We start from the raw sequence: 27,892 nt of genomic DNA on the forward strand, positions 1-27,892 counted from the left end.
CAAAAGAGGCTTCTAATAATTAAATTATGTCTGCTGTTATGGTCTTTGGCCTCTGTGGAATCATAGAACATCCAGTATTTGTTTTAAGTGAGATAAGTAGGAAAATAATACCATGATAGACAAGGACAAAAGAGAAAGAAGAGATGGGGAGGACTGGATCAGAAGGTAAGGTTGTGTGTATCAGGTGAGCAAGAAGTTATATTATCAGGTCACACATAGCTTGTTGGCTTGGAGAAGTATTCTGGTAGTCAATATGAAATGAAATGGAGGATAGGTAAGAATACTGGATGTCAAAATGTTTTATTCAGATATTCCTTCAGCCTAACAATTCAGTTGATGGTCACAGTGATGTGGTTATTGCTCCAAATTTACTTTCATGGGGCTGGTGCTTCACCTTGGAGTTCTGTCATTGCGAAAGAAACATGTTTCAACACTGAAAGTGGATTAGTTCTTACTTCGCCAAACCTTTATTAGGCATTACAAATATAGGCCATCATAAAACATCATTGCTTCAACACTGGTGACCTTTGCTTCTTCCAGTACACTGATATTAGTTCGCCTAATATACTGTACATACAAACACACAAACATACACACAGAGCCATGTAAAATATATAATAATAAGGATTTTCATTGGAATTTCTTCCCACAAATAGTGCCATTCACCACTCTAAAAGATACTATTGACAATAACTCAGCCACCCTTGCAGTTACTTCTGCGTTAATGTCAGACAGATAGAATCTGATGTTTTCATTGTGCTGTGATCTTAGACTACCCAGAAAAGGGGGATAGCTCATGGTTGGATAGTTGGTTGTACAATGGACGATAGTAAAGAATATGTCCGGCACATTCAAAGAACATCCACAATGTCTATCATTTCTGGGGATGTTTGAATATCTGCCCTTGACCAAAGCTGAGGGGGAAAAGTTCAGTCAGGCTAACATAAAGGCTGTGCGTTGGACTAGAATTATTAATTTTAAGGAAATAAGTGAGCCTGTTATTTGTTGTATTTAAACCACAGAACTTGGGGAAGCAAATTTTATTTAGAGCTGACTCGGTTTGGTTTTTCAATGTCCCTTATCTGGTTTGAGGCACTGATGGAACTAGATGCGTAGTCTCAGTGACCCCAAAAGTTGAGGAAGTGTTTCTTCAGCAGCAACTAGACAGGGTCTGGTATGGATTCAATATTGAGTGTGTTGAGATTCCTACATTGCAGGGGGTTGGACCAGATGACCCTCAGTCAGTTATCCTAACTAATAATCAGTGTGATAGTCATACAAACTAATGCAAGTTTCACCGGGGGGGGGGGGCAGACAGGAGAGGGGGTATGATAACATATCAATGGTATGATTTGGACTTCTTAATGTTTATTGGCCTGGGGACATATAGCATGCTCTCTCTATTCCTTGCACACCTGTTTTCTTAAGTCATAGTTTCCTGTAATGACTGAACCAGGAGAGTGTAGCTTATGGGTTCCCTCCAAAGCAAGATAACCAAAGCCAGGCATGCATGAAATGGAGCAAGCATGCAGTCACACAGGTTTTTCCCGGTCCAATAAACCATGGTTTATCTGTCTCAGATCATGACGTATGAACTGGGCATATTTAATCAAATCTAGATAAATTGAACATACCATGCTAGCATGCTATTTAAAAGAGAACTGGATACACTACCCATGTATCTATATTATATTATAAGGCTGACATCTTCTTCCCATTTGGGCTGGCATTTGTTCATGTTTCCACTCTGCCTCCGGCTGATTTGAGGTTCTCCCTGCCCCCTCCTCCATTCATAAAATGCCAGTGGAAACAGTTTAGATGTTTCCATGAATGTGGTTAAGAAAAACAAGCACACCCCACTCCCACAGTTTTACAATTCATTTCCTACACATTTAAAGTCTCTTGTACCTCTTGTATTCTGGGATATTTAACATCTGGGAAGTGACGCTATTCCCTTGAAAAGCCACCCAAGCCTGTATGAGTACCCCCAAAACATTATTCAAGTCAGGATGTGCTTAATGGGCCCCAAGTCAAAATCCACCCTTTCATACATACTGAGCACATTTAACCACCACCAACTGTACAAATCTCTCACACCAAAAATAATTCAACCTACTATATTGAAAACACAAAGGGGGGGGGGTTATGCCTGAGTTCCCTCTCATGCATACATCTTGTGATTAAAAGGTATTGAGTTTCATAATTCAATAGTAATTTGTTGAACCTTTCCATGGAAGACAAAAACTACTTTTAAAAGCCAAAATCATGCCAAAAACAATAAAAATAAAAAGGTTCCATAAGGGAATTACAGTAGTTTACAGTAATAAATAAATGCTACAAAGCATATTGTAAAATTGTACATGAGTATCTCTACAAAAGCTAGCAGAAACCCAGCTGCAACAGATCTGTAGCTGTTCCACTTCAAGGAGTTGCAAGTTACACCCACTCTGCAGGAACTAACATCTGGAGGAACTGTAAATGATCACAAACTGTATTGAATTAAGGTTGGGGGGAGGGAGAATAGTAATATGCTGGTTTCTATTCCCACTAAACAACAAAAGCCACATCTTTTGTAAAAAAAATGATGGCCTAATTAAATCAAAAGGTACATGACCAAGTACAAGGACTGGGGGGGGGGGGGGAAGGTTGCCATTTTAAGTAGGAAAAAGGCCTTTCCCTTAAATGAACTCAAATGATGGCATGTTTACTTTCCTTCAATAGGCTCAGTCTACTGGCTTCAGGGATTTGTTTAGATCTGATATGGACATCCCTTTTTCCATCAAGGGCGACATTCTCTCAGGGGTGATCTGTCTAGGGCTGAATACTGCTGGTGGCCAAGGAGTGACTCTGGATGGTGCACCCCCAGTCAGCTGAGGCCATCATCTACAGTGGTGCCTCGCAAGACGAAATTAATTCGTTCCGCTAGTCTCTTCGTCTTGCGGTTTTTTCGTCTTGCGATGCACGGTTTCCCATAGGAATGCATTGAAAATCAATTAATGCGTTCCTAGGGAAACCGCCTTCAGACCAGGTCCGGGGACAGTCTGTCCCCGGACCTCTTCTGAAGGCTGGGGGGCGCGGGCTTCGCAGCAGCGCTACGAAGCCCGGCGGCTGGGGCAGGTGTTCCCACCCCCCCCCTGCTTCGGAGCAGCGTTCCGAAGCGGGGTGGCTGGGGCAGGTGTTCCCGCCCCCCCGCCCGGCTTCGCAGCAGCGCTACGAAGCCCGGCGGCTGGGGCAGGTGTTCCCGCCCCCCCACCCCACTTCGGAGCAGCGTTCCGAAGCGGGGTGGCTGGGGCAGGTGTTCCCGCCCCCCCGCCCGGCTTCGCAGCAGCGCTACGAAGCCCGGCGGCTGGGGCAGGTGTTCCCGCCCCCCCACCCCGCTTCGGAGCAGCGTTCCGAAGCGGGGTGGCTGGGGCAGGTGTTCCCGCCCCCCCGCCCGGCTTCGCAGCAGCGCTACGAAGCCCGGCGGCTGGGGCAGGTGTTCCCGCCCCCCCACCCCGCTTCGGAGCAGCGTTCCGAAGCGGGGTGGCTGGGGCAGGTCTTCCCGCCCCCCCGCCCGGCTTCGCAGCAGCGCTACGAAGCCCAGCGGCTGGGGCAGGTGTCCGGGATCTCTTTTGAAGCAAGCGGCTGCGGAGAGACGCGATCTCCCCGCAGCCGCTTGCTTCAAAAGAGGTCCGGGATCTCTTTTGAAGCAAGCGGCTGCGGAGAGAAGCGATCTCCCCGCAGCCGCTTGCTTCAAAAGAGGTCCGGGATCTCTTTTGAAACAAGCGGCTGCGGAGAGAAGCGATCTTCCCGCAGCCGCTTGCTTCAAAAGAGGTCCGGGATCTCTTTTGAAGCAAGCGGCTGCGGAGAGACGCGATCTCCCCGCAGCCGCTTGCTTCAAAAGAGGTCCGGGATCTCTTTTGAAGCAAGCGGCTGCGAAGAGACGTGATCTCCCCGCAGCCGCTTGCTTCAAAAGAGGTCCAGGGGCAGCGGGAAGAGCTGCCCCCGGACCTCTTTTGAAGCAAGGAGCGGTGGGGAGAAGCGATCTCCCCGCCGCCCCTTGCTTCAAAAGAGAAGACCCGCTGTCCCCGGGGCAAGCTTCGTTTTGCGAAGCAAGCCCATAGGGAAATTCGTCTTGCGAGACAACTCGAAAACGAAAAAACCTTTCGTTTTGCGAGTTTTTCGTCTCGCGAGGCGTTCGTCTTGCGGGGTACCACTGTATCTTTTCTCTCTCCCAAACCCTTCCCCACAAGCGCCATATGGAATTATGCCAAGAGCCACAGACTGCCTATCCATTATTGAGATGGTACAAAAGTACAATACAGTGATTGAGGGGGGGGGTTATGTCTCAGCTCCGGAAGGCCCTTCCATTACAAGTTAACCCTGAACTGCTCTTAAAACATATTAGATGGCCTAGTTTGTCACTGAGGTTTTCACTGTGTCTTGGATGTACTGCAGAGGGAGACTACCTGTCCAAATGTTCCTGTGTTTAAAAATAAACACCACACACAGGAAGTTCTCTCTGTGTTACTATTTGGTGGGAATTTGAGGGGTGTGTGGAAGAGCATTCAATCATGCCCCCCAGTCTGAAGTGGTATAGCCCAGGCATAGGTTAGCTACTTCAGTGAGAATTAAGCCACTACAGTGGTACCCTGGGTTAAGTACTTAATTCATTCCGGAGGTCCGTACTTAACCCGAAACTGTTCTTAACCTGAAGCACCACTTTAGCTAATGGGGCCTCCCACTAACCTGAAGCACTATTTCTGGGTTAGCGGAGTCTGTAACCTGAAGCATATGTAACCTGAAGCGTATGTAACCCAAGGTACCACTGTATGTTAATGCCAGGTCATTCCATGAACAGTATGTGATTCCCATGATTTATTGGATTAGGATAGTTAAAAATGCTCTTGTATCACCACTTACACTATAATAACCAACGTAGTCCTTGACCATATAATCCAGCTTTGTAATAAGCAACTTGTTTGCCCAGGTTGAAACTTGCAGGCAAGGAAAGTAGCCCTTCAGGCCAGTACAGTCACAACCACAACACTCTTTTTGTCTCAGGAATCCCTGTTTCCAGCTGTCCAATTGATGCTTCAGCCTATTCTACACCATTTTCCCTGGAGGTATCTGCTATTTGCTTCTAGAAAGCAGCATATTGGAAGCTTGACAGGGCAATGTGAAAACTTGAATCTAAAATAAGACAACTGCTAATATTTGACATAAAATATGAAGCTGTTAAGGACATAAAAGCAAAAATAAGGTTCCTTATTATGGCATTTATAAAAACATAAATTTTTAAATAATAAGACAATTCTTTTATGCACAGAGCTTTAGTATTCTTTACACATTAGCACATTTCCCCCCCTAACATTATATCTTCTGCCATTTATAATTAATTTTAACAGCTTCTGCAACTTATCCCACAGGTTGTTGCTGTTTCTTTTAAACAGTGTGCTGCTGAGAAATTGATTTGTTTTTTCCGTATGCCGACAGAAATCACATTATAAAATATGCATAAATGTCATTTCTCGGGCTGCTTCTGAGGATTAGCGCAGAATAAAAGCTTACTTTAACACACGCACCAGGCGCACAAGGAAAAGAAAGAGAAAAATAAAAATAAAATAAAATGCAGTGAATAGCAAACGGTGCTGTGCTTTCAGTTCCATGTTGCTCGCAGCTGCATGGGCTTGGAATTCTGCGTAACCAATGAAAGCAGGTATACACATAGCGTTTGTGGACTAAAAGCAACCCAATGAGCCTATTGTTCCTTTTTAAAAACAACAACAACCCACCACAACCCATCTGCTCCCAAAACGACTGACTTACAGATGAGCTGTCATGTCACAACTCTACAGGTTATGGGAAAGCCTAAGTGGGGCAAATGCGGCCTCCAGAGTTTGCATTTTCATAATTGGAATTCCACAGCTGGGCTGGGAAAAGCTTCCTTCCTAGTCTTTCCTTTGCAGTATGTGGCAAGGCCAAACCAGGTGAAGGTAGCTGATGAGTCTCAAACCCTCAGTGAGTTAGGGACTTCTCCTGCATGCAAATACCAGCTCTGGCAGATTGAGAGGATTAGACCAATAGTGGGTCCAACAGTCAAGAAGGGGGTTTCTGCAATCACAGCAGTTTTGCTTCACCCCTGGAGGTGCACTCCATTGTCTTTCAAGATAGATGGATGCCAACAGACATGCTGCAAGGCTTGCTTGTTTGCTTGAGCCTGCTGCAGGTTACTAAGCTCATTTCTTGGCCTACATAAATTTCAAACGTATTTATCATTCCTGCAACATTCTGCCTATGGCAGATGATCATCAAAATCTAGAGGACGATATACTGCTCACAGACCACATCCATACCCCAACAGGCCTGGGGAGTGGAAATCCCCCCACCTACTTTTCTGTGGGAAATGTTTCATTTCATAGGTTCTTAAGTATTTATAAATAAATTGATGCCATTTGGGACCTTCTGGTAAAGGGTGGGTAATACATTTTAAAGTAATGATACTAGGTAACCTTGACAGCTTCAACTTCTTAGCTTTATTTACTAACTACAAGTAAAATAAACATTCTAAATGAGATCACTTTCTGGGGCATTATAACATTTTTTTTGATGCAAATTGCTCTAATTTGCATAGGAAAATTCCCCAATTCTTCTGGAAAGCCCACATCACTGCACACCAAGCATGGAGAACTACAACTCCCATCATCCCTGACTATTGCCCATGCTTGTCTAGGGTTGATGGGAGTTGTAGTTCAGCATCAACTGAAGGTTCCCCACATGTGCTTTAGTCCACTAAATTAACCCTGCACTTATTTTTTATGTTACAGCTTACCAGAAGATTAGTCTTCTGGAGTGAATGGAAGGAAATGTTTTTCAATCCCAAAGGGATTGCTTTGCAGGACCTTACATAAATACTGAAAGCTCCTAATTATATGGCCCATCAGCCTTGGATGTAGGGTCAATCATAAAACACACACATCATCAGGAGCTAGGTAGGGGACAGCAAAGTTGGGAGAGCTACAATGCAACATCTTATGTATCTGCTTCAATTAATTTAACTTGATAGGCAGGCATACCTTTCCCTTAACTCCTCTTTTCACATTTGACTTTTTTTTGTTGCTTTTACACATTACCAAAGCAGTGTGACAGCCACTGACGCTGCTGGCGTAATGTGTCACTCTTGTATCTTCTCGGCTAGGACATACCACATGACAGCAATGCAATTTGGACATCACAGCATGGAGGTAGCCACACAAAATGGCCAAAAAGAAACTTGTGTGCATGGGTGTATTACAGACAGATGGTCTTGACACTCAAATCATCACCCTGTCAATCAGCTCATGTTTTGCTATCTTGACATGTACAAAGATCTCACACAGGAGCCTGCAAGCCAGTCAGATTGTTTCTGTAGAAGCAGTTAAGGCACATTAAACTACTCCTTTGTTGCAAATATGCTGTCCTCCCACCAAATAAGGAGCCTAATTTGTAACTTCGGAATTCTGCAGTTTTTTCAAACGTGTTCATCTGCACCCAAGTTTGGAAAACTAAACAGATTGTATTTTACTTACTGTTTTGATTGCACTATACTCATTTATGCATTTTTCAACCTGTCACAATTTCTCTCACACATGTATAAGTAATTTACAAATATAATGGGATCTATTTCAACAAAAGATTAGAATCTCACCCTACATACCAATCAGGGTAGGAACACAGAAACAAGGAAATGGATTGAGATACCGTAGAGGATATACCTCCCTTGTCACTAGAATAATCCATTTTAAAATCCATTCAGCAAGATAATGTTATTATAGAAGGTAGATGCAGCAACCACTATATTTAAACTTGTAAAACAGGTTTAGTGTAGAATGGAGTGGAACAGAATCTGATACAAAGTGAACTCTGATGCAGGCAAGCCGAACACAACGTCCCACCAAGCAACAGAAACAGGTTGTCTGAAATTGCAAATCAATTTCTATTCAACAGAATTAAAGCACAATCATTGTTTCAGACTACTCTCATTTGAGTCAGTCAAAACAGCAACACACAGCTCATTTAATTGATGTGAAACTAAGGACGGGGGCTGTCCATTGCCTATTTTCCATTCTAAAACATACTGTACCAATGTATAAAATTCAGATATACAACTAGATAACTATTTCTAAACAATTATATTTAGAACATGTGTCTCATGTACTATTGGGTCTCACGTAGCATCATTTCACTTTAATTAATCCATGCAATGTCATAATCATTGCCACGTTGCTAATTACTCATTTTAATAGCCACTTCAGTAACAGTATTCAAAGAATAAGGAAAGTAGCTTCCTTTCTGATATTATATATCAAATGTGCTAGTTTCTGCCATTAAGGATTTTTTTCCACAATCTTCTCTCTGTTCTACAGTTTCATCCTTAAGTCTACCCTTACAAAATACTCTTATTACACATGAAAGGTTTCCCAGGATGACCAACTGGGTACAATCTTAAATTTATTGTTATAGACATCTGGATGTCTGAGCCAATCACTCTGAACAGCCAAATAAGATACAATTTAAAAGGCAAGTCCAAGCTATTAAAAAGTGAACCTTAAGTTACTCTCGTCTTTATGTGCCTTAGTAATCATTTCCAAAGTGATCATGATAGTAAATTGAGAATGATAGTAAAAAAGGCCTCCTCTTGCTTTCAATAGGCTACAAAAGCTCTAAACATGATACATGAGCAGATGTTCTTAGCTCTGTTCTGAAACTGTTTTCTCATGATACGTGTAGCATTCTCCATCAGTGAATTTCACACCAAATCTGGGTGGCGTGTCTTATTAAGACTTCAGTATCTCATTAACATTGCGAGTGATTTGCTCTTTCTAGGTCTTTCTGCTGGTGGAATGAGCTAAATCATGGTTGAGCTCATAGTTTAGCTCTCTCTAGAGTAAGTGTGAGCTGTAACCAGGTTCATGACTCAGTTTGTTCAGAAGAGCTTGGCTGCACTCCTCACCATGTCTGCTCAGAGGTAAGTCATATTGAGTGGACCTTACTCTCAGGTAAGTGGGATTAGGAATGCAGCCTAAAACCACAAATCTGAGTTCTGGCGTAACTCATTAACAATTTGCAATTTTTGACACACTTTTCAAAATGTAAATATTTTTGTATACATTTTGTATACATTTTAACACTGTATATACATTTTAACCTAATACACATTTTGTATGCATTTTGGTTCATTTCAAGCTGGAACTGAATTGCAAAATTAAGAGAAGTGTGAAAACAGAAGGACAGGTGCACTGTGGTTCATATAACAATCTCAGAAGTATGAGATGAGTCACTTAGAAATGCAGACTAAACAAAACTTGTGATTATGTGCATTGGTTGGTGTCCATATTTATAAGAACATTTATTCAAAGTGAGGGGATGTCCACCATAGAGCAGCATTTCTCCTAAATTATGAACATTGTCAGAAAATCTCCTTTCTCAGAGCCTACATATTCACACTAAGCCATAGTTTGGGCTTAGCATGATGTGCAAACCAGGTGACTGCAGCAGAAGGGCTCTGGTTTAGGCATACTTTGAAATCCATTTTTTAAAAGGTCTCGTGCCTTTGCTGCTGTAACAAGATGGACACAGGTCATTGAAAAGGCCATTGAAAAGCAACAATTTACAATGTGATTTCCCCCTCAATTGGATTCTAGGTCCTCCCTATGTTCTGAACATATGAAACCTAAAATCCCTGTAATACAGGTGTTGGCTAAAAAGGGATGTGAATGTGAAATATAAGATACAAATAGGGAAAGGAAATTAGGGAAGAAAAAGGAATAATATAAAAATAAAATATCTTCTGATGCCTCCACAATATTTAAAATTATCGCTCATATCCCTGATATTAGCCCTTTTCAAAATTTAGGGTGCAAGCATGGAGTCAATGCGTCAGCATAGTCACGGGGCACACTGTGTTTGGAGTGAGACTAGCCAGTGGGCCCAGTTAGTGGGTCCCACTACATGTGTTGTGCATCAACCAAAGACATCTTGTGCAGGGGAAGCCTATGTGTTTACGACTGTGTAGAAGCCTTCTTACCTACAACCAGAAGTCCTAAGCCATCAGGGTTGTAGCTGCATATAAGTCTTAACACATACAATTGCACATACAAACCCTTCATTTTACAGAAATCCACATCAGGATACAAAACTTCAAGGCAGATATGAAAGGCTAACCAGCCATCAGACAATAAAAAGAATATCCATCACACATGCCTATGCAAATTAGTGTAAGATTGCTAAGGAGGGTTGTTGGTGTGTGTTTCTTTGGGTAAGTTACTTTTTTTTCTTGACCTGCAGAGAGTAGCAGTACTCCAACTCTGTTTTAAAATGATTATTCCTTGACAGACAGGACACCATTAGCTTAATTTTGACTTGTGCTCCCCATTAGTATAATCTACCCTGAGATATTTCAGTGACAGTAGCAAATACCACTTTGAAATGAGCTCTCTCACTTCAAAGTTAATTACATGTATTTGGTTTTTGATAAATGAAAGCATCAGATGTGATTAATTGAAGGACAATCAATAAGATATAGCTATTAGACATCTTGATGAGCTCTCCAGAGCCACTGGACAATCTATAGCAATCAACTAACTGAAGTGTGCACACTAGGTCCTCAAATGATTCAACTAAAATAAACCAAACAAAACTCAGACTTTTTCAAGGGGCCCATTTCCTTTTTCTTAAGCTGGAGATACAAGCAGGCAGGCGGTCTTTACACACACAAACACACACAACACACACACACAATCTCAAACCCAAATCAAACTAAACACACACAGCTGCATTGTGATTTTTCAAACTCATATACCACTGGACAACACATTCAGCTGTTACTTGAAATGTGGGTGGTTCGTGCACACCCAAACGACACAATGGCAGTCATTTTGCTGACCTCTAGCCTTTTGTGGGTCCATGGGTTTAATTCTCACTTTGGGTGCAAGGGGTTGGGGTTTCAAGCCCTGCCATGCATGATAGAAATGTGTGCAAATTTTAAAACCACAGAGGTTACCAACAGTTTGAAGATATGACAAGTAGATGTGTTCAGAGGCTAAACTTCTAACAACTAGGAACATATTGCTCTGTGCTGTCTACACTGACAATGGCTCACCAGGTTTGAGCACAGAACATTTCCAGCACTAACTGGAGATTCTGGAGATTGAATGTGGGGCCTTCTGCATGCAAAGCAGATACTTGACGCTTCCCCTAATTACAGTGGTACCTCTGTTTAAGAACTTAATTCATTCTGGAGGTCCATTCTTAACCTGAAACTGTTCTTAACCTGAGGTAGCACTTTAGCTAATGGGGCCTCCCGCTGCTGCTGCCGCACAATTTCTGTTCTCATCCTGAAGCAAAGTTCTTAATCCGAGGTTTCTGGGTTAGTGGAGTCTGTAACCTGAAGCGTATGTAACCTGAAGCATCTGTAACCTGAGGTACCACTGTATAGGAGAGCTTTTGCCTTCATGCTCTCTGAGATCTGAGAAGCAGCTGTCTGGTCACTACAGAAACTGAGGAGATGGAGCCTTGGCCTGATCTAGCAAGGATGTAAGGTCTCAATCTGGAATCCTTTACAATGCTTTTTCTTCCAACTTCTACATACCAAAGACTGCTGAAATAAGTTTAATATAATATATGCCTTATTTTACTCATATTGCAAGGCTAATGCAAAGCAATCAAAATCTTACAACAAATTATTTCCATTTATTTTGACACAAAGATTAGTAGGTGGAAGATGAGGAAGAAGTCTCAAATGATGATGCATCATGTCAGAATGGGAATTACCCTTTTCCATTTCTAAGAGAGATATACAACCGTGAACGGAATAATCTGAAGGTACAAAGCAACAGAATATTACCAAATGTTTTATAAAAATATGGAAACATAACTGCATTTCACAAGTATGGTATGTAAGTACTATTAGCATAAATGCTGACAACTGTTAATCTACTAAAGCCCTGATTAATGGATACAGCTGTCCATTAATACTAGGCTACGAAAATTGATTAGTCAGTTAAGAATTCAATCCTCTTGTTCAATAAAACTGCACTTTCTCTGAAAATGCAATATGGAATAAAGTAATGCATCTGCCAGCACTTACATATATTACAAATATACCTACCACATATTAGAAAAGAAAGCACACTGTGTTAACTGTATTATTTTTACTATTTCAGATGTGGCATCAAGCAATGCAGCCCCATGTAGATGGGTGATGGATGAGGATTACATCCACTCTGCAACATGCCATAATTGTATTCAAATCTGAGTCCACACATACCAGCCCAATGTGCACTAGCCCATCTACACAATTAGTCCTCAAAATTAAAGGGTCATAATTGCATGGACTGGGACTATGTGTCAGATTCAACATATGGCCTTATTTTAAAAATTATTTTTAACTGAAGCATTTAGGTAGATAACAGCTACAACAAATTGGAATATTAAAACAAACACAAATTGTAACAGCTAATTAATCAGTATGAATCACTAAGCTGAACTGAGTCAACTCAATGTAGGTGAAGATTTGACCACAACACAAAGGTCTTAGAACTTCAGCTCTTACACACCAACCCAAGGAAATACATGAATAGAGCTTGGGAAACTATTTGCATAGATGGCCAACAAAGGGTATCAGGAAGGCTTGAACACAGGGGAGGCAAACGATGATGGAAAGGCAGATACTGCTAGATTAATTAATTCACTGAAGCCTCCCATATTAAATACCTTCTGGAGGATAGGTCAAATTATATTACACTGACTATGGGAAAGCTTCTTTTGGAGGTCGCAAGAAACAAAGACCACCACGCTCTAGACATAACAAAATGACTACCTCGATATCTTTCACCTGTTTGGTTGTTTTAACTGTATCTTGTTTTTAAACTGTTTTGTGGGTCTATGGACTGCAATAAAGATATTTGATCGCTATGTAGTTAAAGCCAACCATGGTTATTTATTTTTAATGGTCCATGATAGAATTTACCATGTCACCATACTGAAAAGGCAAGGGACTAGCTTCTAATAAATTTAGCTCAGGCCAAAACACGAGCCAAAAAACAGAGCTACTGGCATCATCAGAGATGTGTCATAGTTTTGCTGAATGGGATGTCTGAAAAAGCTAATATGGGGGCAGTGCACACCTGTCCCTGAGTTTGCATCAGGTTTGTATTCCAGATTTACAATCTTTCACATAAACTTTTCCAGACCTTAAGGTACCGGTATATTTTTAGAGTACACTCTCTTGATATCCACTGACTTTAAAGAATCTTTAATATTTCACTCAATATTGCTCATGTTTGTTGCTTGTTTTGAGCAGAAAACAGCAGACACAAAACCCCCCACTGATTTTCACACACATATATATATACATTACTTGAATCTGCCTTTGGCTCAAACTCTACCACCTAGTTTGTGGTATAGTTGCATAATCTCAGCCTTCAGGTCAACCCAAGGCTATGTTTTTAATGTGATGTCCTATCCTTTTTCTACATGTCCATGTTGGAATTAGACTCCCAGGGAACAGAGATGCTAACAACAGAGACTCCAAAGGACCTGAAACTGTGATATTACAAACAGTATTAGTGCCACCATAATATTATGTGAAACTCTGTATCTTCTGATTATGTGTTAAGAAAATAAGTGTTATAATAAACTGACATTTCACTCCTTTTGGTATTTGGTAATGACAAGAGTTTGGAGAGGAGCTGCATTAACTTATCTGAAAGGACAAGGCAGTGAGCAGATCCTTTCTAATCCCCCTCCCCCAAGAACAATATCCTCAATTATGTTTGGAACAGCATTTTGGCGGGCAGGTGCAAAAACACAGGAGTATACTCAAACCAAACAGAGGCCAAGCTCTGTGATCATTAGCAATCCTAAGAAAGACTTCTATTGTGTCTGTGTTTTTAAAACTTTCAAATGACACTTCCCACTCATTTTAAACCAACACACATTTGAGGCTGGAAGGAAGATTTCAGAAACTTTTCCTTCTGCTTTTGCTAAACTGGGTTTTCTTGTTTCATCTGAATCAAAAAAATGTGGTTACCATGTGCATCCTTTTTTTTTTAAAGCCAACAATCATAAATCTTTTTTGTAAGTAAAACTTTACAAGTTTTAAAAGCAGGACAGAAGTATAAAAATAAACAAAAACAAAAAGCAGAAATGACAGTCTATAAAATTATGGCAAGTTTTAAATTCACTCTAATACTTCCTTTATCGCTAGGGAAGCATATTACAGAAAAATGAATCAAACAACTGCCGTTCACTGAGCTCATGGTTACATATTTAACTGGTGTTCCAAAAAATGTGCAAGTAAAAGTCAGAAGAATAAGAATACATTAAAAATCAATCAATATTAGGTACGGTTAAAAGTAAAAATATTTCTCAAGTTCACCTTTCAGTCTTCTTAAAAGAATTTTCATGTTTACAAGTGGATGTTTAAAAAAAATGAGGATTTACCCTCATAGAGAAGTTATTCAAATAAATAAAACCAGCTTCTCCACTTTATTATTTATACTTGGATCAAAATATATGTATCTTTTGATCTGTAAATATGGGGGAAATTATACAATCCCCATTTGATGCCAGCAGTGTCCCTTCCCAAGCCAGTAAGTATTTATGGAAAAATGCCATTTGTACAAGTGTCTCCATGCGGGAGGAGAATGTCTCTCACACATAGTCACTGCTACTGATCTTAGGACTCAGAAAAGCAACTTCCACAAGACTGCGAATCATAGAAGCTTTCCCCAAATCTAGCTTCTTCCTATCATACAGACTTTGGTAGAAAGTCTGTGGCTCTTTGAAGAAAGCTGTGTGATAATATTCTAACCCAGAGAAATTAAGCCTTCTATGGTTACCGAAATCCTTCTCTGTCATTCTGTTATACAGAGGCTAACATAACAGTACCCATACATCTGCGTTACTTTCTACATCAGCTCTGAATAACTTTAATTGGTAATAAAAGTCAAGGCAGAAGCCTTCCACAACTTTCAAACATTGCATCCCCTGGGTTGTATCCAACAAAGTAATTCTGTTAGCGCAAGAACTTCCACTTGGAAACGGGATTTTCTCTCCCTCTCCTCTCCCCATGTGCCCCCTCAAAATCGTGATGGTTGGGGGAAACCCTAGGACAGATTTTGAGGGGCACAGGAACAAATCTTCGCACTAATGGAGCAACTTGGTTGGATACAACCTTCTAAGAGTGACTTTTACAGGAGCCACTGTGGCTTCGTTTCCGATTCAACACAATGCCGTACACAACAGATCCCATGGCCCACAAGAAGGAAGACAAACAGCTGGATGAGAAGCAGGCAAGCAACTCCTCAAGCTGATGATTCACTGCAGCTACAAATGGTAGTAACCTACCATGAGGAAGCTGAGACTCCAATTGGAGTCTGAAGCTGAGACTCCAATACTTTGGCCACCTCATGAGAAGAGAAGACTCCCTGGAAAAGATCCTGATGTTGGGAAAGATGGAGGGCACAAGGAGAAGGGAACGACAGAGGACAAGATGGTTGGATAGTGTTCTCGAAGCTACCAACATGAGTTTGACCAAACTGCGGGAGGCAGTGGAAGACAGGAGTGCCTGGCGTGCTCTGGTTCATGGGGTCACGAAGAGTCGGACACGACTAAATGACTAAACAACAACAACGTCATGAGGAAGAGATTCCTCACTTCTGTCTGCATTCACATGACCATTGAGAGCCAGAAAATCACTGTGCTATGGTTTCAAACCCAGACTAAAAATAAATAAATCCAAAAGCAGACAAATGTAGCATTTTCATGTGCCTCACATATTGTGCAAAACAATCTATTTGGCGTAAGGAAAATATTTAAAGGGCTGGCATGTTCCCATTGTGTTACAGAATTGTTAGTACAGTGTTATGTCTGTGTTTATTCATGAAAATTAGTAAGGGATGTTTCTGCTATTAAAGGAATGTATATCTTGTCTGATTTTGAAGTAGCATTGTAGGAAAATGTATCCTCTTCACTTACTTCCTGAGAACCTGACCAACAACACTACTGCTTTGAGAGTGATGTCTCTCTGGGGCTCTTGTACTTTCCCTTCAGTTTTTGCTATTACTTATACCAGCAGAATTCTTTTGTAGGCCATCCGGAATGTACAAACATTGAAAAATGGAGGGGGTGGGGAGCTGTTAAGAAAAAAAGACAGGGATAATAAACCTTTAAGAGATCAAGTTTCTCAATAAATCAAAAGATATGTGGAAACACAAATTTGTGTGTAACTATTACACATCTGAATATCCCATGATCTGGACACTGCTGCCTTCAAGTACTATTTCAATTCCTATGATTTAAAATGACAGTTCAAACTGTCACTCATAATCCCTTATCACTTAGCAAGGTTAGGAGAATAAACGCTTCAAAGGAGGAGAGGAGGTGCTGCCATTTATCGGGCTACGACCTCAAAGGCAAGACACTTAGAAATTTGCTCAGCTTACTAAAGATCCCCCTCACACCTCAAACACTATACAAACTCAATATAAACAGTCTCTAGGAAGTAGTATTTCTCCAGAAATCAATCACAATAGTATATTTACAATATACTGGCCAACCAGGGATAATATGAGTCTGGTTTCACTAAGATTTAGCCCAAGAACCTATTTTCAATGTAGATTCCCAGAGCACATGAAGTCATAATATAGTGTGCCTGAAAAAAATACACATGTATGTTTTCCTTACTCAGAGTAACCACAACTAGCTTCTACGCATCTAGGATTCATGGTGTGCGTAACTGACCTACAAGATTTGGTACCACAAGATATAGTGATGGCCACCAACCTAGAAGGCTTCAAAAGCATATTAGAAAAACTCATGGAAGAAAAGGCAATCACTGGCCTTGAAAACAATATACTACCTATAGAATCATAAGCACCCTATGATTACTAGTCATGAGAAGGATATTGTCCTCACTCTGCTTTTGGGTTTCCCATAAGGCATCTGGTTGGCCCCTGTGGTAAGTAGGATGCTTGTCTAGAAACACCTTTGGTCTGATCTAAAAGAGATCATCTTGTGTTCATATGATTAGAGATAAGATTTTGAAATCAGAAAGTGATATCTCCATGGCACTCTTCTTTTTTTAAGAGAAATAGATTACTGCCTCTTCCTCACTGTGGTCTTGGTTTGCAGCTTTTCACTTTATATTGTGGAAAAACTGAGGCGGGTGAGATTTTCAACGCCTTCTCTAAAGATGGTCAATAGTATGAGGGAGCAATGCAGCGCTGTGAAAGATAATCAAATAATAATTAGCTTCCACAAAAACTTTGCCAAAGAAAAGAGCAGTCTTCAGGGCTCTTTTTGGCTGCATCTTGGCTCTCACACTGTGTTCCACATGTCCCAGAATACACATTAACTTGTACAGTATACTTTCAGCCATGTGCTCCACTGTTACCATGGAGCCAAAAGAGAACATGACTGAGTTAGCTCACAAGTATCTGCAATATAAAATCATTGAATGTGGTTTGTGGCAATAGTTCAGTTACTTTTTTGTTTTATGTTATTAAAGTACACTATTCCTTAAAATGCCAGCAAATGGAAAAATAGTTCAATAATTAAGATATGTATATCACTCTTATTAAAAAATACAAAATAGTAAAAAAAAAAAAAAAGACAGACAGCACTTATAGGTCAGAAAGGGCTGCAAACACTTTTGGCATTTTTCTACAGAAAAAAGAAAATGCAGATTCAGAATATCAAACACCAGTTGCCATTTCCAGTCAGAATCTCTTAAAGCGCACACCTTAGGGAGATGTCTGTTCCTATGCTGAGACACCTCACAATGTGCTCTCCTCAATTACCAATGGTGGACTACTGTGAAGTGAATTCTCTATCAACTATTATTTTCAAACTTCTGTTGACCTGCAGCCACTTCCCACCGTCCCATTAATATATGGATTAGTGTCGCTTTTAACTATACATGCACACAATCAAATTCTCCCACAAAGAAATCTCATCTCATCTCATCTCAAATGAAACCATTTAAAAGTCCATTAAGAATCGTGGATACAGTTTGGGACAACAGCTTAGAGAGACTGTTGAGCACCAAAACATATCAAAACTGCTGATAAAATATCAGATTTTTTGTCCTTGTTTAGGCTCTTTTGTCTCCTGTGAGTACAACATAAGTTACAGGTATTGGTGCCAGTCCTGTCACAACACATGCTATACAGCCAGTAAGGTTTGTGAAAAACTCATGATTTAGAAAGGTTGCGGGGGAGGAATGGTGTCACAGACAAATCAGTTTTTATTCTTCATCTAGTTGTCTCTATTTTGACAAGATGTGATGAATTAGCTTAGTTTAATAAACCCTTCACAGAATGTGTTGGGGATTTTTAGCGTACAAAAGCTCAAAGTAGCTATATGCATGTGAAGAACAAGCTCAAATCAGAAGAACGGATGCAGAAAAGAATAGCAGAATAACAGGTGGCAGTGATAAGTGGCAAAAAAGTGTTGAATGGAACAAGGGCTAGAACAGTTGAAAGAGGAAATTGTGTAAATTGCTTAGAAGTTTTCATGATGATGCAGTATACAATTTCTGTTTAACAAAAAAAAACCCATCAACATATAGAATGGATCACACAACTACTGGGGAGAAACACCAACTAACTCCAGAACACATATTCAATCAAACTTTTTGAAAAGATTCTATTGCATTTACACAGCTTCAAGGAGTTCAGCAATCTTGTGGAAACTGTTACTATTTCATCATACTGAAACATCACTTTGGGATCACAAAGTGCTAAAAAGAAGTTTATAAATTATGCAAAGAAATAAAAATAAACTGGTGAAGGTAATTTTTGAAGCAATCATTTCAGGCAGAGAAGTTGTGGAGATGACCATTTATGTGAAGAAGGTGCTCCTCTGTTTTGCTTTTTTCGTTTGTTTGCTTGTTTAGAGATTTGCTCATAATACATTTCGTTTAGCCACTACTGTTGCATCAGTATGTGAAATTCTAGTGTTTCTTGAGGTTTAAGAGGATATTTTGCTTTGCTGTTGAATATACTGCTTTAAATATGGCTCTTGCATCCTGCATTTGATTTACATTTGTAATTTTTGATTCTGATATTTTGCAATGATAATTTGGATGTTATAAAATCATGCTGTAAACCACTTAGAGCTATTTTTATTTTACTGGAAATGTAAAGTGGTATATAAATTATCTATGGGAGTCTTATTTGAACCACAGGAAAGGAAAGCTTGCATTTGTTTAGTACACCAACAAACAGCAAGAAAAACACTATTCTGAAATACCCAAAGACAGATGTCAGCTTTCAAGTCTTGCTATGGTGAGGTTAAATCATGACACGGATACTGAAGAAACCTGAAAATCAAACCTTTTATACTGCACTGGCAATATCCACACGGGCAATAAGTCAGAGTCAGTACCACTTTCAGAGTAAACATATGACCAAAGGCAGTACAACTTTTCCAGCTTCCTACAGTGTCACAATAAATGACAGAGCAGGCACTTGCTAAAATGTTAAGACCACACACATTCTATGGCAATTACTTGGACACTTTCCAACATTCCATCTGCAAAGACATTGTGGAAATGTCTTCTCAGTGACTTGCCTTTGTCCTGGATAAACGCAGTCACCCAAAGTATAAAAGAGCATGCAAGGAAGATAAGATGTGCTGTAAATGAAAGGCAGGTTCTTCCAGACTGTGTCATCCCAAAGAACTGCACAAAGAAAGAGGCACTATATTGTCTCACTGGGACCTTTGCTGTAGACACATGCTCAGGTGTTACTCATGTGGATAACTGGGCCCAAGGCAGCAAGAATGCACAGGCTTAACTGATTGCAGCAAACTGACTGAGCGGTATATAAATCTTGCAAAATAAAATACCAGCCAGGTAAAAGCAGTATGTGGAGCAATTACTGGCTTGAATGATATGCTAGAGAATGTTTTAACATCACTGCAGATGCTAATTATTATTTGCTAATCACCTTGGGAATTTGTTTGAATGATGGGATAAACTTCCCTATAATAAATTTATATTTATCCTTTTTTCTGTTGTGTTGCAATATTTTCTAGTTATTTATTATTTTTACCAGAGCTACCCAACAATTTGTCACATATACTTCTCTATTAAAAAATATTTAGGTACTTCTAACAGCAAGAGGTTAACTAAATATCTAGATCAAGAAAGGGCTCAAGTAATAAACTGATGCCAATTTTTGAAGAATTCCAGAACTCCTTACAAACAATGGATTCATTTATTCAGAAAGCTCAAGAGTTTCAAATGCTACCTTTGCTAAACCTTTGAAATGGCAAAAATGTAGCAGATCTCTCTCTCTCTCGTGAATAAGGGGGAAAATCTAACTTTACATAAATTAAATATATAAATTTGATTAAATATGTTTGTGCCTTTGCGATGACATTTAGAAAAGGAAGTATTCATTTTCTGTTTAGAAAAAGAAAAACTCTTTCAAATGTAATTTGAAGCTGTCAAGCCAATCTCCTTTACAGATCTTTTAAATGTCACCTACCTTCGGAAGGGAATGGCAAATTCCTTACAAAACGTGCAACTGCAAACAGGCCACGTTAAATCAAGAATTTATTAAAATAAGCCACTGACATTTACATTGATTAAGCGTAGCCCTTTTGCTTTCTCCCTTCTGCTAGAAGCCCTTTCAAAAGAAGTGTCACAACATCTTATACTGGCGTTGTTCTTACAGTAATTCCGAAACACACAACTAGGCGTTACGCAGGCAGCTAACTCATGAAAAGGGGCTGCGTGAAAAGAACTCGCTGGGTTCTACGCATGGAGATTAATGCGAAATTGTAGTTCTACATTGGGACTTGGTGGGGTGTTCCTTTATTATTTCTCCGCAGCATCCTTGAAATTTACAGCCATTTTTTTTAAACTGTGCTTGGTATAAATCAATTACAACACTACACTTAATAGCTTTAAACAGAAGACTATATTAATCATAGCTTAAACAAAAGGCTAGCACTACTCACAGTCACAACATGTATTAGTGAACTCTACAGTTTAGCTTATAAAATCAGCATTTACAGTTCAGATGCTTTTTTTAAAGCCTCAATAAGGGCAGTATTTCTTGTAAAATAGAGGGAGAAGACAGCACTTAAAAGTGATTGTGACACACACAACCCTGAGGCAGACACGTTAACCCCGCTTAACCACTGATCATAGTTTTAAAACTATTCTCACCCTTTGGTCCACAATATTTTAGCAAGCTATGAATTATGATTTTCGACCATGTAGGGAATGAAATATCTCCCATGCCTCATCATGTACAAGCACTGCTGACTCGTAACAACCACCAACAGAATTTAAAGGCAGTATTTCCTGTAAGTTGTCTGCTGCAAAAGCATTGCTATAGGGAAGTCTGCTACTGAATCTGTAACAAAATGAAGGAGATTAACATTCCAAGGTATAAAAATCTGCTTCTGATCTATAGTTACAGGTAATGTGAAAAGGGTTAATTCCCAGCTAATTAAAAGGTGCTGTATGGAAAGGCATCATGAGAATAAATATTCAGTCCTACATACTGTTAAACGTTAATCTCTCTCTTCTCTGAACTAAGAGGAGACTTAACAACAGACTCTGAGCCAGCACAGAGGGCACATACTCACAATAATAAACACAAACGCAAAAGATACAGCCAAATACCACTATCATCTACAACAGTTATTTTGAAATAACTATACATCACATATGTATCAAAAGACATGCCTCAAGATTTGGAATGTGGTGCCATCAACAGGCACATAGCACCCAACTCTCTCTCCACTTTGTTTTCAGGGAGGGTATGGAGGTTCTGAATTGATGACCATTAGAGAAATGCTTGACTCAGTTAATGGTGTTCAACATGTTTCAGATGTAGATTGCCCATTAAGAACCCAGTTTTCAGCTTGGGAGTGCTCCTGAAGTGATGTGTCAGCTGTGGCCAAGAGTGCCCAGCAAAGGTTGCTCAAGTGGTTCCATTTCCCACACATGCTTTGTTCTTATCCATATGAGATAGTGCATCATATAGGATGTTTCATTCTAGGGAGTGAAAGTTATTTTTTGCAATTTCTTCAGTGGAGGTCTTAAAAATATGTTTTGGGCTGTGAAGAATACAAAACCTGCCATTATTTTTCTGATTGGACAACATTTAACTTGGTAAGTTTACATCTGATGAAGAACTACATAAGCTGGTGCCAGAAAACGACAGAAGTTCAATTTTAGCTTCTGAAAATGTCAGGTAATGCTAAATAAGAATAAAAATAAGAATATTAATATATACTGCAAGTACTTGGCAATCATTTTTAATGATTTCTATGCAATTCTACACACATTCTACATAATTACCAACCAAAACTAAATTATATTAATTTAACCAAAATATCTTTTGAATTCCTAAGTTATGTTTAAACTTTTTAGCACCCCCTCATTTTCAGAATTTGAAAGTTGGAAACTTTAACACACCCTACTGCATCAGAGTGGGGCTGGCCTTGAAGAACATTGAAAAACTATCCATGACACAATCAATGTTTTAGCCAACTCACTGCCTACACTAAAATAGAAAATGAGATGATTTAACATTAAGATCTATTGCATGCAGCACAGGCCAGTTTGGGTGGGAAGAAGTGTTGACATTGACTGTGTATAAATGATGTTTTGTTTTTAAATGAGATTGGCTATTTTGTATGCTATTTTCTAAACTTAATATCTCAGCAATGAGAATGAAGTAGTTTTTAGAGGGCTTTTAAAAAAGATAATTTCCAATTCATTTTGAAATTTAAAGCTGGTACCACAAATTAAGGCTGCAAAGCCTTACATGGTTGTGTCTAGAATATCTTACAGATGGCCTTCTTCAATTGGAGAATGTCCACATGTTAAGGTCTTTATGGCAGGCCTGTGGCACCACTACTAGAAGCACAGTAGATGGGGAATTTTCATTGCTAGCCCAAAGCTTTAGAACTCACAGGCTCAGGAAAGGCTCCTGGCCTCTTTATGCATATTTTCATATTGCAATCTATACAGGATATGGTTACTTGGGTGCACCCCGACATGGGAATGTGCTATTATTGAGTATTTGGCTTAGGTGGAGCTTGACTTAACAGTCTGGTATTGGAGCTGCAATAATTATTGCTAATAATGTCGCATTCTGATTTATTGCTATTTTGATGGTTGTACTGTTATCATGATAAGATGTGTATCTGAAGAAGTGTGCATGCACACAAAAGCTCATACCAAGAACTAACTTAGTTGGTGTTTAAGGTGCTACTGGAAGGAATTTTTTTGTTTTGATCATGATAAGAACTTCCATATTAATACACTGTTCCATGTTATGATTGACAAAACTGTTTCTAGTATTGCTTTTACAAACCATAACCCCAGAACACAGCCATTATTATTCTTTTGGTATAAGTATGTGAATTACAGCTGAATGTAAGGGCATCTAACTGGATGGAAGCACCGCTGTTTTCACTGAAACTTCCAGGTATGTCTAGTATTGCAAAATTAATTGGTTTGAGTTCAAGGCCAACATTACTTTCCAAGAGTGCCCTGTCATTTCTAGGCCTTTTCAGGTTATCATTTCATAAAAATGCCAGCATCTCCAGTGGAATTTAATACCTAAAGTTCACTTGCATAGTAGCATTGTACAGTTTAAGTTAACATTAAGTATAGTTCTTTTTCTGAGGTTGCTTACTTGGAGGGCTAAGAGAAGACATATATTGGTTTGGTTTTTATGCATGAATCCACTCTGCTTTAATCACATGGGTGAAAGTTTTGTTTCGTTGCTATGGTCAGAACATCACATAACTTGTTATGTTTTACTCATACTCATGGGGAAACAATCCAAAAACAGCACCCAGCAACAGAAGACAGCACTATGACCACAGCATTAGCATTCCAAACAAACTGTGGATTGTGATATCCACCAACAAACTAGAACAGACCACCAAATGGCCTCCACAGAACAAGAAATCCACCTAAACAGCTCATCGGCTAAAGGACAACTATAATCTGGAGGGACGAGACTATACAGAAAATGTGCGTTCAAATTGTCCTTATCTACCAGGGACAGTAATTCACTGCCCTTATTTTGCCATGTGGGGACATATTTTAATGCAAGGAGCTATAGGTGGGAAATAGTCAACATGATGCCCTCCAGATGTTACTGGATTACCAATAACCACTAGTCCCCAACAGCAAGGCCAATGGCCAGGGATGATGGGAACTGCAGGTCAACCATCTCTGGAGAGCATCATGCTAGCTACCCCAGCTACAGAAGTTGTGATTGAGGATTCAGGTCTTCTCTCCAGGCTATCCATGAGTTAAATCTCCACAAGTGGAGAACAGAAGCAACTTGTCTCTAGTGTACATGTCCTTAAATGGATGTGCATAGACAATAAGGCATCATGAAGTGCACAACCTAGCCTTTCACATACTGCACAGCTGCCGTCATGCATTTTGAACTGTTAATAAGACATGATAATGATGTTATATGCACATAATTGTGGGTTCAGATCTCTCTGGTATACAGGCTGAGACCCTATCTGCCCATGGACGGTCTCGCCAGAGTGGTGTATGCTCTAGTTATCTCTTGCTTGGACTACTGCAATGCGCTCTACATGGGGCTACCTTTGAAGGTGACCTGGAAACTACAACTAATCCAGAATGCGGCAGCTAGACTGATGACTGGGAGCGGCTGCCAAGACCACATAACACCGGTCTTGAAAGACCTACATTGGCTCCCAGTACGTTTCCGAGCACAATTCAAAGTGTTGGTGTTGACCTTTAAAGCCCTAAATGGCCTCGGTCCAGTATACCTGCAGGAGCGTCTCCACCCCCATCATTCTGCCCAGACACTGAGGTCCAGCACCGAGGTCCAGCACCTTCTGGCGGTTCCCTCGCTGCGAGAAGCTATAGGGAACCAGGCAGAGGACCTTCTCGGTAGTGGCACCGGCCCTGTGGAACGCCCTCCCATCAGAGTTCAAGGAAATAAACAACTATCTGACTTTTAGAAGACATCTGAAGGCAGCCCTCTTTAGGGAAGCTTTAAATGTTTGACAGACTACTGTATTTTAATATTTTGTTGGAAGCTGTCCAGAGTGGCTGCGGAAACCCAATCAGATGGGTGGGGTATAAATAATAAATTATTATTATTAATTATTATTATTCTCATCACCATCATCTCATACCGATCAGGGACCGTCTGCCGTAGAGGTCTATGTATATACAGCACACACTAGCCAAAGGGATGGAGTGAGGAGGTAACTATAATGACAGGGCAGCACCCACCTCAACAGGATGGCCTAACAGCACTGGGAGTCCTGTCCTATTCCTCTCTCTCTTCTGACACTTCCTGCTTATGTGTCGCTAAGGTGAGTGTTTTAGGATTCCCACTGCCTTAAGGTGGTCTCCATGGGAATTCAGCCAGCTGAATTCAAAGTATCCTGGAATGGCAACTTCCGCCCATCTCCCCTCCTGTTCACACAGACACTTGAACAACCAGTAGCCCTTAGGTATATTTAGAAACCAGCGCTACACAGGAGTATATGCAATAAGGATGAGGGGGAGAAATAGCAGGAAGGATGCAACTACTCTGCTCATGCATGATGCAGGAGCTGGGCGATCTAAAAATGACAGACTGATGAGAGCATAACTACGCCACAGTGAAGACACTGACACATCAACCGAGGGGGCAGGGCTACCTCACATCCCCCCAAACATGTCCTTTTGACATGTTGGGGGCAGGGAAACATCTGAACCACCCTGTGTGACTTAGTTCTGTTGTGAAGCCAAACAATTACATTAACTTGCCTTAAACAAAATAATAAAACCTTTTGGGGCCTTTAAATTAGAGGACAACAGGGCTACTGCAGAGTAAATGAATACAGTACAGACAACTCCCCCGTTTCTGTGGGGAGATAAAGATTTATTTTGAGCTCTGTAGTTCCATTAGGCAATGTAATGCTGTTGTTGATGGGTTTTTACCTGAACATCTAACTATGGTCATTCTTTGAAAAAAAGGACCAGGAATAATCATCCTCAAACAAACTGACTGCAGCAGCTCAATACGAAACATCAGCCTTAAAGGCAGCCACCTTATAGGGATTTTATACTGCAAGGATTCGGGAAAGTGTGTTTACAAAACACCTCAAAGTGCAGTGGAATATAAATAAGAGTAATATCTCAGTCTGAAAGTAACTGTCAATATCAACATTAAGTGTGGACTTCCAGAAGAATTTTGCTATTTTATATTGCGTTGTCAGATCGCAAAACACTTACTATTACTATTAATTAAATATCTTGTTTATTTCGTTTTAAGCAGTGCTTTTCAACTTTTATTAAACTGATTGTTTAAAAATTTTAACAAAGCTTTGAATTTTTCTTTTTTCTAATTATTTCTGCATTTCTAAAAATCACTTTTCTTTTTAAATTTTATAATTTATATTATTTTGTTTTGTTTTCCCTGTTTTTTTAAAATGTTGTTTTAAACTTATTAACATTGTAAACTTTTTTTTAAACAAATATTAATGCTGGTGGCATTTAAGCAACAATGCTCACCTGCATACACTTATCTTCTTTAAAAGGAACCTTTTTTCTCAATACATTCCTCAAACCCCCAGACTATAAAGAACTGTTTGATGCATATCCTAAATAGTTTTTGTTCTGAGCCATGGCCTTGCCTCTTTCCTCCTTTTTGTTTGTTTTGGTTTTTAAAAATACTCTGCAAAGTGTGTGACACACAGAAGGTGGATGAGGGAACACCTATTATGCTTGATCAGATTCATGAAAAGGTTATTTTCAACTTCAGTAACACACACTATTCTTGTTTCTTTGATTACATTGGTTGCTGACAATACCAATACAATGTGGTTCAAAAGAGCACATCATCTCTCAGATTACTGTCCAAATTTGCTATTGACAGGTTGTTAGCTTGCACTATTAATGCAACAAACCTGATTTCTTTGTTATCTGTTTTCCTGTAACTCAAAAGTTCTGATTTGGCTTAGCGTGAGATGGGAAGCAGATACTAAGAGATCTCATTTATTCCTTAGGCCATACTAGGTTCTATATGCTCACAAGGTCTTCAACTTTAATTGTTATTGTGAAATGAAAATAAATTTGGCACATGTGGTGGAACAGCTTCAAAGTCCTATCTTTTGACCCTTTGGTGTATTAAATATGCAGCAGTCCCTCATAATACGATTATCCATTTTCACTTACCCAGAAGTGAGAGCGTTGTTGGCTAAAGATTCCTTTCAACTACCTCAAGCTACCACAAACTGTGTGTCTTGAAGCAGATCACCTAACAACTAGCACCCAACACCTTATCTCCTGCAACATCAGCACTCTTCCTCCTGCAGAGCAAAGGTATCCCTAGGCTGTGGTCACTGTCAGCTGATTCCATTTAGGCCCATTCTAATAATTTAGGCCTATGACATAATTTAGGCCTATACTATTCCTAGGCCTCAGAGATGGCTCATCAGCCTCAGCAACATGTCATTACAAGCAGAAGATGAATCCTGGTGCCTTGCTTTGTGCCTCAACCTAGCCCTAACCCCTGGCCCCTGAAACCCCACTATGCTTGATCCAGCTTCAACGTTGCTTGTTCGGACTACGGTCTTAACCAAGCAACGAGGAGCAGATCTTGGCTGAGGCCTGAAGGGAGGGCCTTAACATCAACCCATTTTTCCACCATGAGGATCTGACTTGAAAAACTGCATCCTGGGATTGTTCTCAAGTCCAGCGACTCTGCACACACCCAACTAGGCCATGCTCTCCCCCCCCCCCATGCAAAGCACAACTAATAAGTGTTTTCTTGTGGTCCAGAAAGTAGAACATACCTTTATCTTATTTGTCCTTTTTGTTCAGCTTGGAAGACTGAGATTGTTTATTTAC

General features: G+C 40.1%; 1 protein-coding gene across 5 annotated transcripts in view; it reads right to left on the minus strand.

The window, feature by feature from the left end:
- CTBP2 (C-terminal binding protein 2) overlaps positions 1 to 27,892 on the minus strand; it is a 194,297-nt gene that overhangs the window by 145,177 nt on the left and 21,228 nt on the right. The window contains exon 1 of one of the 5 annotated variants that reach the window (XM_081912639.1): positions 27,218 to 27,700. The exons of 3 other annotated variants lie outside the window; for them this stretch is intronic. The gene's annotated coding sequence lies outside the window, so the exon portion shown is untranslated. Of the gene's footprint in view, positions 1 to 22,462; positions 22,551 to 27,217; positions 27,701 to 27,892 lie in introns of those variants that run through there. One more of the 5 variants, XM_081912640.1, reaches the window with a different exon arrangement.

Source organism: Podarcis melisellensis, assembly GCF_964234715.1.
Source record: "Podarcis melisellensis genome assembly, chromosome: 5".
NCBI lineage: Eukaryota > Metazoa > Chordata > Lepidosauria > Squamata > Lacertidae > Podarcis > Podarcis melisellensis.